Source organism: Pongo pygmaeus, chromosome 14, assembly GCF_028885625.2.
Source record: "Pongo pygmaeus isolate AG05252 chromosome 14, NHGRI_mPonPyg2-v2.0_pri, whole genome shotgun sequence".
Taxonomy (NCBI): domain Eukaryota; kingdom Metazoa; phylum Chordata; class Mammalia; order Primates; family Hominidae; genus Pongo; species Pongo pygmaeus.
In genome coordinates this window covers 53,756,913-53,778,540 of record NC_072387.2, presented here as the reverse complement: position 1 = coordinate 53,778,540, position 21,628 = coordinate 53,756,913, and the positions used below count along the sequence as shown (strand labels likewise).

General features: G+C 38.0%; 1 protein-coding gene and 1 long non-coding RNA gene across 4 annotated transcripts in view; one reads left to right on the top strand and one right to left on the bottom strand.

Moving 5' to 3' along the window:
- The window catches only part of GTF2F2 (general transcription factor IIF subunit 2), a 239,318-nt gene that overhangs the window by 39,858 nt on the left and 177,832 nt on the right, over positions 1-21,628 (bottom strand). The window lies entirely within an intron of this gene.
- Positions 153-19,866, top strand: LOC134738059 (uncharacterized). The gene is made up of 4 exons (XR_010123571.1): positions 153-240; positions 1,024-1,236; positions 15,044-15,223; positions 18,434-19,866. It is a non-coding gene; the product is annotated as an uncharacterized LOC134738059 (long non-coding RNA).

Sequence of the window (21,628 nt, the reverse complement as noted above, 5' to 3'; positions counted from 1 at the left end):
AGTTAGATTCCCATAAGGAGCACGCAACCCAGATCTCTCGGAGTTGCAGTTTACAACAGGGCTCATGCTCCTTTGAGAATCTAATGCCACTGCTGATCAGACAGGAGGCGGAGCTCAGGCAGTAATGTTCACTTGCCCTCTGCTCACTCCTCCTGTTTGGCCTGGTTTCTAACAGGCATGGACCAGTATGCGGCCCAGGCGTTGAGGACCCCCTGATTTAAAGTACACAGAAGGATGGAGGTAGGTTATATGCAAATACAACACCATTTTATATAAGGGACTTGAGCATCTGAGAATTTTGGTATCTGAGGGAGTCCTGGAATCAATCCCTTGGGGATACCGAGAAACAACTGTACTTCATTATTACACTTTGTGAAAAGTTATGTACTATACTGAGAATTTAATTTGCAAATTACTGTGTATATTCTGAAAATACAAAATTCATGTAATAAAAATAATAGTAGCATATACATCCTCCAAGTATTTTATAGGATGAACACTGGTAAGACCTAACTAAACTAAAGAATGCCAAACAATCTAAACTGCTGGCAGATTTGGAAGAGAAATCTGTAAGTTTTAGTCAATAAATCCTCCATTTATCTCATTTGTAAGTACAGCATTTCTCACATAATAGCAACTCAATAAATATTCTTTAAGCAAATGAATAAATGACACCTTTATTAGACAATTAGATCACAAAGAAAAAGGCTGAGTCCTATATTAACAAATACTATAATTCTGCCTAATTTAATACATGTGGACTATTTTCATGTCTAAGCAAAAGCCCTAATACTGCCTTGCTATGCTAATCTCGTTATCAACGGAATTAAACAACTACAAAAACACTAAACAACAAATGTTTCCACCAGCAACTGTCAATGTAGAAGTCACTTAAAAACATAAATATATCACTTCAGCATTCATCTATCTTTTGTGCATTTGATTGCAATTTGTTATTTTTTAAAGGATAGGTTCTACAAAAGAATGTGTATTTTCTAAACATGTGTATTTCATTTTTGAAAGGGGGAGACGGAGGCTGACATTTGCAGGGTGAAACGAGGAAAACAGTTTTTATGGCAAGAAGCAGGAAGAGCAGTAGAGTTACTGAGACTGCCCGTGAGTGAGAGCACACACACTTGGCCCAAAGTCAAGTAAAAAAAAAAAAAAAAGAAAAAAAAAGAAGTGCCATCAGAAGACGCAGCTTGGAAGAAGACAGAAGGCCGGGAGAAAGGCCAGGTGAAGTAATAGGGTGAGGGTTGAGCTGATTTACTAATATGAAAAAGATATGAAGAAGCCTAGCTTTAAAACAGCACCTTTGTAGGAAGTTTCAATATTTTGGGAGTAAGATGCTTTTCAGAGGACTGCAATAGTAAGTATATGTCAATCTATTAGAAAGTGAATCTAAGTGGCAATGAGGAAATTTTAGGGCTTGGAATTAACAAGTAAATGTATTATATCCTTATCTGGCAGGGCTACTGAAGGGATTACAGATAGTAAATATTAAATTACTTGGGCAAGCATCTCTTACAAATATTTATTAATTATCTGTAAGCTTCATGAAAACAGGGACCATGATCATATGCCTAGGGCCCAGAACAGGCATGTAAAACCCAGTGCGTTGAATAAATAAATAAGGAGGAAAAAAGAAGAAAAGTCTCAGGCTCCATTTCATCAGAGAGGGTTATTTGGTTTTCAAATCATAAAGGCTTACAGTAATATATGCTAACATTTAGATTCAGCATTTAAAAGAATAGATATAAAATGCATTAAGGCTTGCTTTTCACTCTGTAGGAAATAGCCAATAAAGGAAAATACTCCATTATTGACCTGAACTGTCCAATATGGTAGCCACTAGCCATATGTGTCTATTTAAATTAATGTAAAATAAATAAAATTAAGAATTCGCCTCCTCAAGGACACTAGCCACATTTCAAGTGCTTAATTGCCACATGTAGCTAGTGGCTATCATACTGGACAACAAAGATACAACACACTTCTACCATTGCAGAAAATCTATTGGATGGTGGAAGAGAATCACAAACTCAAATGTCTGCAGGGGCCTGTCCAGTGCAGTAGAACATAAGAGAGAGAGGTTGGGGCTAGAGTGAACCAGAAAATAGAGAATATGCTCCACCCCAGGTGGGTAGCAAGTACTCAGCTCTAGCTGTTTATCACTCTGTAGGGATGTAGGCACAGTGTTTATTATCAGATCTTCTAACTATTTAAGAATGCATATATATATATATTTATTTATATATATTTATTTACTTTTTTTAAAGGCAAGGTCTCATTCTGTTGCCCAGGTTGGAGAGTGCAGTGGTCTGTGGTATGATCACGGCACACTGCAGCCTCATCCTCCTGGGCTCATTCGATCCTCCTGCCTCAGCTGCCCTAGTGGCTGGGATAAAAGGTGCATGCCACCACGCCCGACTAATTTTTTGTAATTTTTTTTTTTTTTTTTGTAATAACAGGGTTTTGCCATGTTGCCCAGCTGGTCTCAAACCCCTGAGCTCAAGTGATCCGCCCACCTGGGCCTCCCAAAAGTGCTGGGATTACAGGCATGAGCCACCATGCTCAGACAAGGATTTATAATTTTCTTTCCTTTTTTTGAGAGGTAGTTTCCCTCTTGTCACCTAGGCTGGAGTACAATGGCGCGATCTCAGCTCACTGCAACCTCCACATCCCAGGTTCAAGGGATTCTCCTGCTTCAGCCTCCTGAGTAGCTGGGATTACAGGTGCCCACCAACATGCCTGACTAATTTTTGTATTTTTGGTAGAGACAGGGTTTCGCCATGTTGGCCAGGCTGGTCTCAAACTCCTGACCTAAGGTGATCCAACCACCTTGGCCTCCCAAAGTGCTGGGATCACAGGTGTGAGCTGCTCTGCCCAGCCAGTAATTATAATTTTCTGTGAAATCACTTAACAAACATTGCTAACTAATTCAATTTTTAAAATGAGCAATTCTCCCATACCAAACCAAACCAACAAAAAACCCTTTCAAAACCAAAAAACATACACTAGCTATACCAGGCCACTAGTTGGCTGTCCTGATCTATATATATCTATATTCCAGGGGTTTTTAGTTTTAAACAAAGCAGCAATAAAGAGTTATTACTAGAAGCAGCAAAGTCATGACACAAATGGGAAATAACCACTGGCATCAAGACTACAGTCTTACGAAAGGAAAAGCAATTCCCTTCCCCTCTATCCCCATGCTCCCATCCTAAGGTGAATCCATGAGTTGGCTGATGGGCTCTCCTAGATTGTTCTTAGGAGAGTGCATGGCAGTTGGTGTTCAGGCTAAGAATTAAAAAAAAAAAAAATCCCTCTACATAATACAGAAATTGGATCATTTTTGATATGTAAAACTAGCATCTTCATAAGATTCAACCTAATAGCTCCCTCCTAGTGAAAGACTTAATACTGAGTTGAATTCTTCTATATGAGAATATAATTCAAATCCCTAATTAAGTCCCAGCAGAATTGTGACATGCCCATGACCATAAAGCTTGTAAGGGGCAGAGTGGGGGAAAAAAATTCAGGATTCCTTGTTTTGTGTTCATCACCTGTATCATAATTGCATCTTAGATATAATGAAGCAATGCAGGCATTTTTTAAAGCTTATTAAATATATACTATCCCAACTTAAAATATTTATAGCTATTTAAGAAAATATAATGTACACACTATGTCCATTATATGCCATAAAAATATGGCAGCTTACAGTTTCGGGTTATTTCTTATACATCTGATTCAAATGTGTTCTGAAGGGGCCTATGCCCAGTGAGGGAATGATGATTCACACTGGACTTTGTTTTCTCCAAAATTTTTGTTAGAAACAACAAGCACCCACAAGTTTTTGGTATGTGTTGACTAAGGTCAAATAGATGACAGACTAATGGAGTCTTTTTGTGCCTGTCTTGTTTTATTTTTTTAAATTACCGCCCAACTTCTGTTTTTCAAAGAAACACTGTAAGACTGTCAATCCACTGCCTAACTTTCACTTCTTTAGGAAGAGTATATCACCAGCATTCCAGAGAGTCACTATATTACCTCTGTTAGCTAGACAACATAAGATTTCCACTAAACAGTCCAAAATACAAATATCTCACCTTATGATCAGAACATTTCTACTATCTTACGTAGTTTCCTTATCTCTTAGATTCTTTCCTTTTGAAATCTCTTTATCTGGAACTTGAAGGTATGTTCAGGGGATACTTTCACCTTATAAGCAATGGCATTACTTCTAAGTCACCAGCACTCTGGTTGCAAGCAAGCACACAGATGCCCAAACTGGGTAGGGGCCAGGGAGGCAGGCAGCTCACCTAACAACTGCTTCTCATGAATCTGTGAGCAACAAGATACCTAAGACTGTACTGCGTGGAGATTTTGTCCAAATAATTATACATTTTGGTTACTTTCAATTTATTCACTGCAATATATTTTTTCTTTTCCTTTTTTTTTTTTTTTTTTTGAGATGGAATTTCACTCTTATTGCCCAGACTGGAGTGCAATGGCGCCATCTCGGCTCACCGCAACCTTTGCCTCCCAGGTTCAAGAGATTCTCCTGCCTCAGCCTCCCAAATAGCTGAGATTACAGGCATGCGCCACCACACCCGGCTAATTTTGTATTTTTAGTAGAGACGAGGTTTCTCCATGTTGGTCAGGCTGGTCTCGAACTCCCAACCTCAGGTGATCCGCCTGCCTCAGCCTCCCAAAGTGCTGGGATTACAGGCATGAGCCACCGTGCCCAACTATTTTTTTTTTTCTTTACTTCAAGTCAGGCGTGATGTGTCATGCTACTTTATGAAAGCAAACTGCTTTTCATCTCGAAAGTTCGGATTCCAAAATAAATGTGTGTGTGACAGGGAAGAGGAACAAGGGAGTGGGAAGAGGGAGGGGAGGCAGAAGGGACAGCATGTGATAGAAGAAACTCTTTACTGCTAATGCTTTTCCTGTTAATCAGGCAATCTAGACACTATTTTAGTACAGGCATAAAGCAGAAATATATGAGGGGAAAAAACGTTGAGCTGATCAGGGACCATTTATTACTCCTCAATACATGACCAAGTGGCTAATTCTTTCCATGATAGAAATAAAATCACCTTAAACTCCAATGGATGATGAATGAGAACATACTTGAGTTTCATTCTTTAAAAACTTTTCAGGCCGGGCGTGGTGGCTCACGCCTGTAATCCTAGCAGTTTGGGAGGCTGAGGTGAGTGGAGGTTGGGAGTTTAAGACCAGCCTGGCCAACATGGTGAAACCTCGTCTCTACTAAATATACAAAAAATTAGCTGAGTGCAGCGGCATGCACCTGTAATCCCAGCTACTCTGGAGGCTGAGGCAGGAGAATGGCTTGTACCTGGGAAGCGGAGGTTGCGGTGAGCTGAGATCACGCCACTGCACTCCAGCCTGGGCTACAGAGTGAGACTTCATCTCAAAAACAAACAAACAGAAACCTTTTCAAACTCCAACTCCAAATAAAGTGCCTAAATAATTTGATATGGTTCCCAGGAGTGGGGATGAAAGCTTGTCTATCAGAAGAACCAGTAATGTTTATAACTCAATATTAAAGAGAGCAAAAATGAAGTATCTTTTGTTTTCAATCCATGCCAGTAATTTTGCATTAAAAATCAGAGACTAAAGCAAATTTATGGCATACAGAATAGCCTTAAATAATACTTAGAGTAAAAGAATGTATCATGGTATGGCAGGTCTGAAACAAAGCTCTGGTTTTAAGTTACAGTTCCATCCCTAGGTGTGACCTTGGTCAAGTTATTCAACTTCTTTAGTCCTTTGGTGCTCTCATGGAAAACAATGAGAATTATAACAGAAATAAGTGAGATAACCTTTATAAAACACTTAGTAAATGGCCTGTCCCATAGTATGTATTCAGTATATTTTAGCTATTATTGTACATCTTATTATCACTCCAGTACCCATATTGAACAGAAATGTATGGGAGTTATTTGAATAAGCAAAATTTTTAATATTTATTTAGTTTACATATTGGATTTTAGAATCAAGACTTTTAAAATCCGTGTTCATCCTTTATGTATTCTGATAGGGGATATTTAGCTATATTAGATCAAAAAGTACTTTATCTCTTCTGATGTTTTCAAAGATTAAAAAAAATTCTTCCTAAATGTCATTCAGCTGCAGGTAAAACATGCAATGTTCATGGAAGTGCTAATTATAATCAATTATAATTTAACCACGGCACCAAAAAACATAAAAATATGGCAGTTTACAGCTTTGGGTAATTTCTTATATATCTGATTCAAAGAATTCACTGATCTTTAGGTATAATATTTTTTAGATTTAATCTTTTAGGGTACTCAAATCAATTTGTCATATGACTTTCAAACAGTAGTGAACAGAATGTCTGAGTTTAACAAAAGTAGAAAAAATCATTTCATTGGAACATCTCCTGAAATTATACAGATTACTCATGATAACCATTTTTTTAACTAGTCTCAAAAATTATTTTTCTCAATATTCCTCATCATATTAAAATATGACTCAAGAAGGTTATATAATTTTCTTCACAGGAGACAGGGTCACTTTCAGACAAACTGCATAGTGGGTGCAAATGAATAAAAAGTAACTGTTTTATTCCTCTTCTGCTCTTTATCATACCATAATTATCTTACTTAGACTAGTGTCCCCATTTTTCACTTCCTCAACCCTTTTGGTTGATTTTCTATACAGCTCTAGATTATTTCATATGCATTATTTTACCTCAACAGTCAAATAGGCTAATGCTTTTAGGGAACACTAAACAGTAACACTTAGGCACCTTTCCTCCCATAATCCCAAAAGATTAGATTTTTATACTCCACACTTATCTACACTGAGCCTCATAAACTTGTGTGTGTGTGTGTGTGTGTGTGTGTGTGTGTGGCAGGGGGTGAGGAATCAATTTAGAGAGCACTTAGCAATCTTCTTGACACCATCATTTCACTATACACAACTCAGGAGATTTCACTATCCATTTCTTCTCCCAGATTATTTTCATAAATATAAAGTCAGTTATGCCTAAGTACTAATTCTAGGGTCTCCTACAGCTTAAACTCTCCCATTTAGATAAATAAGTCATTCCTGCCTTTTGGTTCCTTGCCAACTCCCCATCTACAAGAGTCCACAGAGTCCCATGATGGTATGTATGACTCAGAGGAATTAATAGTTTAGGGGAACTGCAGGCCATAGACAGTGGGCCAGTTCAGTGTGATGTATTTGGGACTGCCAAGCCCTTGAATATTCTCAAGTCACATCATATACATTTTGATTAGAAATACTTGGGAAATGAATTCTTTCTCTAGAAAACAATTAAATGCATCTAAATAATGGCATCAGGCACAAGACTACTACAGTAAGACCTCCTTTCAGTCCCTCTTTTCTATTTTTGTAATTGGTTTTTGTACTTTTTGTGGTAAACAGTAAAGACTTACGGCAAAGGTTAATATAGAAAATAAAGTATCTGGCCATGCGCGGTGGCTCATCCCTGTAATCCCAGCGCTTTGGGAGGCTGAGGGGGGGCCGATCACCTGAGGTCAGGAGTTCGAGACCAGCATGGTCAACATGGTGAAACCCCATCTCTACTAAAAATAAAAAAAAATAAAATAAATAAAAGCCAGGTGTGGTAGTGGGTGCCTGTAATCCTAGCTACTCGGGAGGCTGAGGCAGGAGAATCACTTGAACCCGGGAGGCAGAGGCTGCAATGAGCTGAGATCACGCCACTGCACTGCAGCCTAGGCAACAGAGCGGGACTCTATCTCAGGAAAAAAAAAAAAAAAAAAAAAAGAAAGAAAGCATATGGACATAATTTCAAATTTTACTTCATCAAATCTCCATTTAATTTGCTAATTTCATTAGCATTTCAAACTGCTAATCAAACATTAGAAACAAAAAAAAAGATAAGTGCCTCCCACTACATATGTCCTTAAGAAGTCAGAAGAAAACTCAAGCCTATCCTGTGCCAAAATGATGAACTATAATGCATTACTTGTCAGAAAACGTAACAGCTTTTCCTTTTCATAAAGAATTGATATGTATTCATTAAGGATGAAGTTTGGTTTTGAGAATTTAGTCTCACAAATATTAATTTTTAAATAAAATTGTTTAAAAATTAAAAGAGAAACTGCTGGAAATTACCGGTAATATAATAAAATTAATTCAGTTTCATAACACTCACACTAATGTTTATAAGTTTACCATATTGAGAAAGTGTTGACAATAATTACTACTGTAAGATTTTCTATTTTCACAATGTTGTCAGTTCATGTTATTAGCCTTCTCAATAAACATTCAACTATGACCACCTTCTTTTTTTTTTTTTTTTTTTTGAGTTTCCCGCTCTTGTTGCCCAGACTGGAGTGCAATGGCACAATCTTGGCTCACTGCAAGCTCTGCCTCCTGGGTTCAAGCGATTCTCCCACCTCAGCCTCCCGAATAGCTGGGATTACAGGCATGCGCCACCATGCACGGCTAACTTTGTATTTTTAGTAGAGACGGGGTTGCTCCATGTTGGTCAGGCTGGTCTCAAACTCCCGATCTCAGGTGATTCGCCTGCCTCAGCCTCCCAAAGTGCTGGAATTACAGGCATGAGTCACCGCACCTGGCATGACCACCTTTTTGTAAGCTGCCCAAAGTGCATATTTACTAACTGATACATAGGTTTTTGGTCTGGTATAGTCTGATGAGGAATTATGCAACTCTGACACTAAGTTACCTGGCCAACATGCAAGTTTTTCTTTTATACTGAACCCATGGATAGATTAAGAACTTAATACATCATTTTAAAGCTTTAATAAAATAAATATTTTTGTTATTAGTAGGAAAAAGGCATTATAAAAATGTTTAAGCCAGTTTTTTTCCTAAATATATAAAATATCTGATTCCATTCAAACGATTTTGTTAAAAAGCTAGTCTTAGTACAAAAGCAATTAAACTTAGCATACAGGAAAAAGATTTGCGAACAAGATGCTTGTGAAAATAGTTGATGATTTACAAGTCTAGACTGTATATTATTTTATGTGCACTGCTAGCTCTATTTACAAACAACTTTATATTTCAGTTACTTATTTTATATCCTATAACAACTACAAAATGCAAGGGATATCAGATTATTCTTCACATAGCTCTGGTTAGTCACAGAATGACTATTATTATAGGACCAAAACAAATGTATAAAAATGTTTTCTGTATCATCAACATACATGGATGGTAAAAATTATAATACAGGCTATTAAAGCCATAATGCATGTTCAAGAAGTGATGGACAGAATCTGTTTTATTTTTTTAAGCTGTTAATATGATGATCTGGGTTGCTTATGGCCATCTTTGCAAATGTTGCTTTGGTAGACATCTTTATAGTGGGAGACGATGAGGTTGATTCATCAGTAGGAAAACATAAACTCCTATATTATTTTTTTCCAACTGTGGCAATGGTTTTGTTTTTCATTTTTGTTTTTGAGACAGAGACTCGCTCTGTTGCCCAGGCTGGAGTGCAGTGGCATGATCTCAGTTCACTGCAACCTCGGCCTCCTGGGCTCAAGTGATCCTCCCACTTCAGCCTCTTGAGTAGCTGGGACTACAGGTACACACCATTACACCCAGCTGACTTTTCTATATTTTGTAGAGATGGGGTTTGCCATGTTGCCCAGGCTGGCCTCAAACTCCCAGACTCAAGGAATCCTCCTGCCTTGGCCTCCCAAAGTGCTGGGATTATAGGTGTAGGCCACTATATCCAGCTAGCAATTGTTTTATATTAAGTTGTATTCTCCTGTTTCCTCTATGACTGGCTAAAAGTTCATTCACAGTGTTGCTAGCTGAGGCAAGGGCAAAATCTGTGTCCATGGAACAGTCTACAGTGATATGCTCAATTGACAACCAAACCTACAGCCTTGGTTTCCTAGTAATATCCATTCAACAACTGATTTAGGTAGGAATAAATGAAACATACATATCTGAATGAACACGTGCCCATGTTTCTTCTGGTTAATTATGAAATTAAGAAGGATTTGAGCCTGCTGTGTTTTTATACAGATCAAAATGAGAATACAGATGACTAAACGGAAGTGGACTTCTATGGATTTAATTCATTATTATTTTAAATTTTTTTTTTATATTGCAGAGATGGGGTCTCACGATGCTGCCCAGGCTAGAATGCAGTGGCTTTTCGCAGGCACAATCATAGCATATTACTGCCTCAAACTTCTGGGCTCAAGCCTCGGCATCCCCAGTAGCTGAGAATACAGGCATGTACCACTGTACTCAGCTTTGTAGATTTAATGCATGTACAAGGTAGAGCTTAAAATATGGAGTATGTTTCATAAAAGCAATTTAGATATAAAATGAACTTGGTAGTTTAAAGTGAGCCTTTACAAATTTTGTAACAGATGGTCAAGTGATCATCTTTACATCATTTAAGATTAGATCAGATTCTTGAAAATGTAAACACTATAACCGTGAACAGGCTACACTAACTTCTCCAAATAATGTCTATCAAAGAAAATGTATTTTCTGCAAAGTACACACTTACACTATGTGAAATCTGAAGGAGATACATTTAAAAAGTAAAAATATATTTATGTAACTGTTAGTTTCAGTAATGACTAAAGGAACTTATGGTGGGTGGGTAGAAGGGAATGAGGTAATGCAGTTCAAGAAAGCTGACCTAACAGAAATTATAGAATAAAGACTGGAAAAATTACTGTAATGGGAAGTATTTTTCTTTCTTTCTTTATTTTTTTCTGAGACAGGGTCTTGCTCGTCACCCAGGCTGGAGTGCAGTGGCGTGATCATAGCTCACTGTAGCCTCAACCTCCTGGACTCAAGTGATCCTCCTGCCTCAGCCTCCTGAGTAGCTGGGACTATAGGCACATGCCACCACACTCAGCTAATTTAAAAAAATTTTTATTTTTAGTGGAGATAAGATCTCACTGTGTTACCCAGGCTGGTGTTGAATTCCTGGGCTCAAGTGATCCTCCTGCCTCAGCCTCCCAAAGTGCTGAGATTATAGGCATAAGCAACCATGCCCAGCCAAGAAGTATTTTCAATTTTCACATTATACTAAAAACTGAAGTCTTAAAACCAGAATTATTTATTTAAAGCTAAGCACCCAAGATGATTAAGCAATCTCAATTTCTAACCCTCTGATCATCGACTTCTTTAACTCCTAAAAATGTTTAGGTTAGAAATTCAATAAGCTGCTTATGATGATGGAGGCCATGTTTCTCCAGCCAGCTACTCTGATATATATAAGTATGAATCATTTTTTCAAATTAAAATTTCTGTAATCCTATGACTATGTGATAAGTGCCAATGGAATACAATGGTGGGATCAAATAACTTCTATTCAGCAAATTTAAAAATACTATTCTGCAAAATTCCTGTTGCCTCTGAGTAGAAATCAGAATTATTAGCTGCATATCATGTCAAACTGCAGGAAGCTACCCAGGCATACACTAACCGAGACAATGTTGCTATGGTGACTAAGTAAATATAGCAAATGGCTACTTCATTAGTGACTCCATGAAACTTTAAATGCTACAAAAATAGATGGGAAATACCTGGCAGTATGTGGCTACTAATGTGAGCTGGAATTCAGAGAAAAATTCTTAAAAGAGAAGGTAGTTTTTAATATGCTGTTTGAAAATTAAGAAGAGGGATTCTTGTGCTAACTAGAGCCAAATCAAGCCAGGAAAAAAAAATGAGAGAAAGAGTAGTCACCCTTTCAAGGAAAAGACCTTCATTTACGACCAGCTGTGGTGCTGATACTGATGTTAAAGAGTGAAAGCCATTGGGAGTATCATTTAGGACTGCAAAAGAGGAAAGGAGGACTCCCTATTGATTCATTGCTCTGTGGACATGGTTTCAGGCCATATGGTCTCTCTCTCCATTGAGAGGATGAATAGGAGTGAGACAATTTCTGTACACATTTCAACTTTGAATAATTTAACTGTAAATTCAAGAATGAAAATAGGCCGGCGCAGTGGCTCATGCCTGTAATCCCAGCACTCTGGGAGGCCGAGGTGGGCAGATCATGAGGTCAGGAGTTCAAGACCAGCCTGGCCAATATGGTGAAACCCCATCTCTACTAAAAATACAAAAATTAGCTGGGCGTGGTGGCACACGCCTGTAGTCCCAGCTACTTGGGAGGCTGAGGGAGAAGAATCTCTTGAACCTGGGAGGCAGAGGTTGCAGTAAGCCAAGATTGTGCCACTGAACTCCAGCCTGGGTGACAGAGCGAGACTCCGTCTCAAAATAATAAATAAATAAATAAATAAATAGAAGAATAAGAACGAAAATTAAAAAATAAAAGCTGGATATGAACTTCTGTGATACAATGACAAACAATTAATACTAGAATTGAACCTGAAGAAGTTAAATTATCTAGCATTCTACATACTTCCACTCCAATCTTATAAAAAACAAAAGCTGCAAAAAAAAAACCCCCACAAAAGCTGCAAACTAAAAAAAACCCAAACCTAAACACTTCTGTCTTATCCTTATGAATTTACATTGTCACTAAGAACTTCTAGCTGACACCGTGTAGGAATTAACAAAAGATATTCTTACATTTTAGTAGATGGTAGTGGTATTGTGACCTTTTGATGTTACAACGGCACATAAATAAAAACCCTAGTTCAAAGTAAAGTTATAATTACATGACATGTAGCTAGTTATGTATAACATATCACTGTAAACAATTTTATCTAAAAATTGACAATATATAAGCAGTACTAGTTTTAGTTAGACTTTTCATAAAACTACCAGACTATTTTAAAAAAAGACTGGCAATATACTCAACTTTCTGACTTGTAGTAAATACAAGACAATGCTATGGTTATTTCTGTCATTGCTTTTATATGTGTAAACCCTGAGAGGAAAAGCCATGCTTACCAAGTACCTCAATGTATCCTCCCATATTTCTCCTATTAAAGTCCTTGTAATCCTGTCCACTTTACCCCAGTAACTTGTGCACACCACCACACAAAAGATTCTCCTCCAACCACCCTTTCCAGTATTTTCCAATACACCCTCTGCCTTTCCAGTACTTTGTATCTGAATGGCTTTCTCATCAGCATTGCTTAACTCCAGTACCAGTTAGTACTGGAGTTACCTCTCCTACCATCCTTTTTGTTAATTTTTTTTTTTTTTGAGATGGAGTCTTGCTCTGTTGCCCTGGCTGGAGTGCAGTGGTGCAATCTTGGCTCACTGCAACCTCCGCCTCACGGGTTTAAACGATTCTCCTTCCTCAGCCTCCGGAGTAGCTGGGATTACAGGTGTGTGCCACCATGTCTGGCTAATTTTTGTATTTTTAGTAGAGATAAGGTTTCACCATGTTGGCCAGGCTGGTCTCAAACTCCTGACCTCAAGTGATCTGCCCAACTTGGCCTCCCAAACTGCTGGGATTACAGGCGTGAGTCACCGTGCCAGGCCTCTCCTACCATACTTAAGCACCCTAACCACACATAGGTTGCCATTATTAAACTTTTACTCTATTTTTTTATGTATTCCACTTTCCTTGTTAAACTGAAAGTATGGGGGTGGGGGAGAGGAGAAAAGAGGAGGGTGTGACCTGTATCTATTAGTCCTTCTAAGTGTTCTGAATATTTCTCAAATAAAATGTAAGAGATGACAAAATGCATCCTTACATCACTACATTTTTTCTTCTGGCCAGGTTTCCTTTCTGTCGACAGCTCTCTAACATCTGGCCTTCACCATCTTTCCTACCTCACCTTTTTTCTTCACACTGGATTCTTCACAACCTCTCTAATTTCTATTAAATATTAATACATATTTATACTATCTTCTCATGAGCCTCCTTCTATCCCCAAAAAAAGCCTCTAATTTCAAACCAATATCACATCTCTACCATCTCCCAACAGCTTAAAGAGATAAGTATAATCACAGTGTGTAGGAAGAGCTGCCATGGAGAGACAAGTGAAGCACACGGGAAGAGGGGGCAGCTGCCTGGAGGAGGATAGGGAGGCTTTTCCGGAGGTGATGGCCTTGCTAGGAATTTGCTGTACAAAGAAGGCGGTGGTGGGAGGTGGGGGGAAGTAAGGGGCAAAAAAAGGGTGGTAAATTTCAGGAAGGGTGTGCAATCCACAGAAGCTCAAGAAGAGACAGTGAGAGAGAAAGTGAGTGAGGGGAGTGGAGGGGAAGGGAAGAGCCGGGTGCGGTGGCTCACTACTGTAATCCCAGCACTTCGGGAGGCCAAGGTGGGCAGATCACCTGAGGTCAGGAGTTCAAGACCAGCCTGGCCAACATGATGAAACCCTGTCTCTACTAAAAACTACAAAAATTAGCCAGGTGTGGTGGCAGGCACCTGTAATCCCAGCTACTCGAGAGGCTGAGGCAGAGTTCATTTAAAAATGAGGATTAGTTGGGTGTGGTGGCTCATGCCTGTAATCCCAACACTTCAGGAGGCCATGACGGGCAGATCATCTGAGGCTGGAAGTTCAAGACCAACCTGACCCACATGGAGAAACCCTGTCTTTACTTAAAATACAAAATTAGCTGGGCATGGCAGCACATGCCTGTAATCCCAGCTACTCGGGAGGATGAGGCAGGAGAATTGCTTGAAACCGGGAGGCGGAGGTTGCGGTGAGATGAGATCATGTCATTGCACTCCAGCCTGGGCAACAAGAGCGAAACTCCATCTCAAAAAAAAAAAAAAAAAAGATTAACTCTGGCAGCAATAAGGAGAATGAGGCGAGATAAGCAGAGACTAGTGTTTAGGGAGAACAATACCCAAGGGATGAGGAGAAGCTGCTCAGTGCCCGTCGGTTAAAGGGAAGAACGGTGTGTGAGCATGGTAAGCGGACAAATGCCACTGGTCTCAAGAGGTTTCTGGGGGGCCTAATCTAAGTCTGGCCCAGTGTCAGGTACTGCTCGAGAAATGAAAAGGAAAAAGCTACAACCTACTGGAGGGGGGGGCAAGACAGACTAGTATCTAAATGAAAGAGCTTCTGGAATGTCAAAGGATTCTTCATTGGTAATTCCTATAATTTGTCACCTTGTTTTCTAGCAACAAGAGTGAAACTCCGTCTCCAACAAAAAAAAAAAAAAAAAAAGATTAACTCTGGCAGCAATAAGGAGAATGAGGCAGGATAAGCAGAGACTGGTGTTTAGGGAGAACAATACCCAAGGGATGAGAAGAAGCTGCTCAGTGCCCGTCGGTTAAAGGGAAGAACGGTGTGTGAGCATGGTAAGCGGACAAATGCCACTGATCTCAAGAGGTTTCTGGAGGCCTAATGTAAGTCTGGCCCAGTGTCAGGTACTGCTCAAGAAATGAAAAGGAAAAAGCTACAACCTACTGGGGGCGGGGGCAAGACAGACTAGCAACCAAATGAAAGAGCTTCTGGAACGTCAAAGGATTCTTCATTGGTAATTCCTAGGATTTGTCACCTTGTTTTCTAGCCTTCAGTCCCCCTTCTTTGTATGGCAAACTCATCCCTTGGGCCATCACCTCCCCAGAAAATTTTTCCCTTATTCCCTGGGCATTTGTGCCATTTCCCCATGCACTTTACTCATCTCTCTACTGCAGAGGACTCAGGATTCCCACAGCCTCCAAAAAAGTGAGCAAGAGCATGGTGTTAAAGAAGGAAAAATTACCCAATATGTCATTTAATTACATTCCATTTAATACATTCAGAATGTCTGTCACCTATCAGGGACTACATTAACTACTGATCTATATTCCGTTTAAAATACATTAGTAAAAACTTTTAAAGAATTCTTCAATGAAAGCAAATAAAGGCAAGACTATCAGAGAGAAAGCCTAACTCAAGCAAAAGTTTTGCGATATTTGTTTTTTAAAAAAGTTTTGAGGTATAAGTGACATATAAGCTTTAGATAAAAGTATACAATTTGATGTTTTCACATACGTATATGTCTGTGAAATCATTTGCTATTCTTAGAAAAATTGTCCAGCCTTATAACTTAGGTTCTTCAATGCTGAATTTTGCTCTCCCTGTGGATAAACTGAAGCAGAATATATAAGTTACTATCTATCTCTGATCAATAACCTGGAAATTTTTATCTTACATTTTTAATTGAATATGAAAATATATATTTATATAAAACTCAATATGCTCTTCTAAATTTCATATGCTAATAAATACCTTTAAAATGTCAACATACTTTTGCAGGCAATATAATTATATACCTTAAAGAAAAAGAAGAAATTGAAAAATGAAATAATACAAATATACGAAAATAATTTTCCTATAATCCAGCTATATAATATTTTTTATTTTTGAGACAAGGTCTTACTCTGTTGCCCAGGCTGGAGTGTAGTGGCATGATCACAGCTCACTGCAGCTTTGACCTTCCAGGTTCAAGAGATCTCCCACCTCGGCCTCCTGTTTCTTCCCAGTAGCTGGGACTATAGGTGTGCACCACCATGACGAGCTTATTTTTAAATTTTTTGTAGAGACAGGGTCTTACCATGTTGCCCAGGCTTATATTTTTTAAAGAAACACATTTACAACAGCAACAAAACTATAAATACACAACCCTTACCAGAAAAAGGTTCAACCCTCTTAGAAGAAAACTATATACTGTAACTGAAAGATATAAAAGAAGGCGTGAATAGACAGCTGTGTTTTTGAATGGGAAGATTAAATATTCTAAGAAGTGAATTCTTCCCAACTAATTTTATAGATTTAGAGCAAAAAATTTTTACTGGAGATTTTTGAACCTGGGAAAAAAAAGTGTTCTAAAATTTGGACAAGGAAGACCAAACAGGTAAGAAGAATTAAGAAAAACATTTAAATAGAAGAACAATAATGGGGAATATAATATTCTAAGGCATTAAAATATATTAAGCTACAATAATCAAAATAGTATGTCTCTGATATAAGATTGGAATGATAGAAAGGAAAAAACTGCTTAGAAACAGACCCTATGATGTATAAGAATGATACTTTTAAAGTGCCATCTCAAACCTCTGAAGGAAAGGATTACTCAAATAAAGTGCTTACAAGAGGAAAAGGCCCACTCTCTAAGATATGGTGATGGGGAAAGTTACCAAAAAGAAAGTTAAGTTAAGAGACAGCTACACAAATTACAACCAATAGCATAAGTTTAGAGCTATAGTTACAACATGATACATAGCCTCAAATTTCCTTTTGGTTAGGTAATACAGTCACATGGTACTGAATTCGTATCATACAAAAGGATACAGGATTATAAATAAGTCTCCCCTACCCACCCAGACCTTCTCTTTGGGGGCAACCACTGACCCAATTTCTGGTGCATACTTCAAGATATTTTCTATGACACTGCTTTTTTTTTTTCCTGATATAATCACCATTTATTTTACTATCACAGCCCATAAAAGGAAGAAAACAGATGCATTTTTCCTAATTCCAACAGAATCTGCCAATTCTTTCATACTTGTTGAGTTAATTACAATAAGATTGATTATAAAGCTGATGAAGAAATTCAAATTGAACTTCCTGTAACAAACAATGAGGAAATAAAATTTATTGAAACAAATAAGTAAAACAGGCACCACTATCCCAATATTAAGGGTTATATGACAATAATCCATTGTAGCAAAATATCAAGATATAGCTGGGAAACTTCTTAAATGCATTTGAAGATACGGTCTATGACATTTCATTTTTAAAGAAGTACTTGGGTGGAAACATTTTGCCTTTGCTCTGGCTCTCTAATCACGGTTGTCTTTGGGAGACAGCTTGTCATAGGCCAATGTTATTCTTTTTTTTTTTTTTTTTGAGACAGAGTTTCACTCCTATTGCACAGGCTGGAGTGCAATGGCGCTACCTGGGCTCATTGCAATCTCCATGTCAAGCGATTCTCCTGCCTCAGCCTCTGAGTAGCTGGGACTACAGGCGTGTGCTACCATGATGCCCAGCCAACAGGCCAACATTATTCTTATAGGAAAGATTAATTATTGGTAGAGTGTTTAAGAAATAAGAAATGATATTTAAAGTCAACCAAAGCATTTATTCATTTTATCTCAACATGAGGGTCAAAAGGAAAAACAATAAGTGATTGATTTCAAAAACAGGGTTTTGAGATAGTTTAAATTACAGATGAAATGGCAATCAGGTCGAATATGACATTATATTGTTCTTGTCCATATATTATCCGAAAGTTGTACCTCCTTGTTAAGAATTCTTTATCTGCCAGACTACAGAATATATTTCTCAAAATATGTTCTAACGACCACCTACATCGGAATTGTCAGGCTGCCTATTAGCAATGCGTATTTCTAGTCCCAACTCAGACCTGTTGAGTCAAAATCTCTGGGGGCCAGGCCATGGAATCTGTAGTTTAGTGAAGGCCTCAGCTGATTTGTATACACACAAACATGAAAGTTTGAGAACAACTGGGTACTATGTTAGCCCCATAAATACAGAAATCCTGTCTTTCTTATTCACTGCAGGGACAGTGCCTAGCACAATGCCTGACAAAGATGGTATCCCACAAAACATGTTGGAGGCTTCATGAACATACATTGGGATTGACTGCAGAATATCTTGATATGTTGTCAACACTGAACTGATTTTGAAACTGCATGCTTCATCCATGATAGAGATTTGAATAAAAATCAGAAAAACAAGCTCTGGCAATCAACAGCTTAATAGAGTTCATTTACTTGCATGATTCACTTTCACAGCAAAACACTTGGAAAGATGTCAGGAAATTTAATTAGCAATACTTTATTATATATCTGAGTTTCAGATAGATGGTACAAGTGTATCACATTAACAACAAAGACCAAGTGACCCAAAGGGAGTGCTCCTCCAACTAAAATGAGATATTCTACATATTTTCTATTTTGTGATTTATTAAACGCAATGACATCTGCCCTAACTAGAATCAGAAAAGAAGAAGGGAAAAAAGGGCATCTCAGCAACCAAAACAGATGTCACAGGGCCAAACATGACAGCTCTGAACACTTGACTCACAGGCAAGCCCATCAGACCTTCACTCAGAGTCTATTCAGTCTTCTTTTACACACACTATTCATTCTAGTGGAATTTTTAAACTGGATTCTTTGCTCACAGGAAATTAAAAACACTAAATCAGAAGGAAGAGAGAGGCTGCAACAGACAGTAACACAATCAACATGACAAAATGATAGCTGATAAGAGGGGACTGAAGAACTACATATAACTCTCAAAGGACTTGCAAAGCAGAATACTCTGGGGCCATCTTGTAAAGGGGCAAATAATCCTACTCTTCTTGATGGTGTATGAAGGCATCGGCCACATAATCAAAAAATGGGTATTCATATGAAAAACTAAGTTACAGAGAAAGCTAGATTATGTTCTCAACAAACTCTTTATGAAGTATGGATATAGTTTAATATATAATATAGCTTAGAAAGGTATTCATTCATTAAAGTGAATTAAAATTTTTAAGTTACAAACTTTTAAAGGAGTTTAATAACTATTTTGAAAACTCAACTACTAGAAATAACTTACTCCTCTAGAGTTTCAAGAAGGGAAAATGGTATTAATGTACCAAACCAACAGAGATAATTTTCAAGACAAGACGTCCTTTAAGATTTTTAGTTATTTCTTTGTTAACATGCTTAGCAACAGTTCTTATTTTATGTATTTGAAGGACTGTATAGCACAGTACTGTCATTTATTCACCATTTAGAGCTGACATGGGGGATTACTTCTAGAAAAGTCATACTGCAGTATTCTATCAGTTATTTTCATCTTGAATAATTTTTTATGAAAAAGGAATATCTAAAGTTTTATATTTTAAAAATGTGCTACTGAAATGCGTTAATGATAACACAAATAGAAGTATAAACTGCTAGTAATTTAATGAACTACAATAAAACACCATATGGCATTCAATATAATTATGTAATAAGAATTGAAAATTCTGTGAACAATCGCATTTGGCCATCACCACACCCACTCCCTCCAAAATTGGTGTGCGTACCCGACAGGATTGGTAAACAACAGATTTATAAATTAATTTTATGTATTTCTTGTTCATATTAGCCTCATAAGGGGTGCATGCATGCGCACGTGTTTTGTTTCTCCTATACAACTGCATCATTTTGGATTACAAAAATCAACTTTTTTTTTTTTTTTTAATTGAGACAAGGTCTCCCTCTATTGCCTAGCCTGGAGGGCAGTGGCACCATCTCAGCTCACTGCAAACTCCTGCACCTCCTGGACTCAAGTGATCGGCCCACTTCAGCCTCAGGAGTAGCTGAGACTACAGGCATAGCTGGGACCATAGGTGTACACCACCCTCAGCTGCTTTTTTAAGGTTTTTATAGAGATGAAGTCTCTATAAAATTATTCAAGATGAAAATAACTGATAGAATACTGCACTATGACTTTTCTAGAAATAATCCCCCATGTCAGCCCAGAATGGTCTTGAACTCCTGGGCTCAAGCAATCCTCTTGCTTTGGTCTCCCAAAGGGCTGGAATTATAGGCATGAGCCACCATGCCCAGCCAAAATCAAGTCTTAAAAGCTAAAGGATCTAGCCATAGGTCATGAAGCAGGTTTAGTACTTATCTTTTTGAAACTACACAGGATGTTGCATGTCAAAGAACAAATTATCTACAGTGAACAACTCAAGGGCAGGAAAAATGTCTTATTCATCTTTTCATTCCTGAGTGTCTGTTATATAATAGATGTTCAAGGTTTACTGAATGGGTTTACATGCATTTCTGAAGCTTGGGCTGTAAAACCCTTGGTATTACAATATTGATTCTGAGGGAAAAAAAAATGTGCTCATCCTATAGTATTAACCTTAGTTCTAACAGGAAATGACATCTTTAATTCCTTATCCAAGCTAAAGTACAGTTATGTATCATGATATGTTATACCAAAGACATGCCATTTTAAAGAGAAGGGGGCTTCTTTCATTGAGATTCTAAAATTAACTTGGAATATATTAAATAAAAGTCAATTCAATTTTATAAGGACTCAACAAATAAAAAACTTAACAAGGGAAGGGCCCTTGTTAAATTCCCAAATAAATTTAACAAAATCCCAAAGGATTTTGTTTGTATTGTATGTATTCCTTTTGTTAACAGAAAAACACTCTGTTAACTTCAGATAAATCTCCTAAAATGAAAGGGGCTAAAAAGGTTATGATAAACATTGATTCGTGCAACGAATACTTACTGAGCACTATTATGTATGAGGCACCATGCTAGGTGGTGGAGATACAGTCAATATGTCATAATTAATTAATTAAGGTAGTCACACAATGGTAAGTGTTAAGAATACAATAAACCTGAGTAATGTCACAGCACATAATTAGGTGGTGGTGGTGGCGGTGGTGGCGGTGGTGGCGGCGGTGGGGAGAAGTCTATACTATTTCACCTAGCAGTGGTCGAGAAAGGCCCATCTGAGGAGGTTCCATATAAACTGAGAGAACTGCATGGTTGGAAGGGGGCTACCAGTTGAAGATCTGATGAAAGGTATGTGTTTAGGCAGAAACAAGGGCCCTGAGATGGGACTATTCTTGTTCTTTTTGACAGACAAAAGGTGGCAACTATGGCTGCTGTCTAATGAATGAGATGTGTAGTGGAAGAAGAGGTTGAAAAAGCTTCAGGATCAGATCAAAGTTCTGAAGGCCAGATGATGCAGGA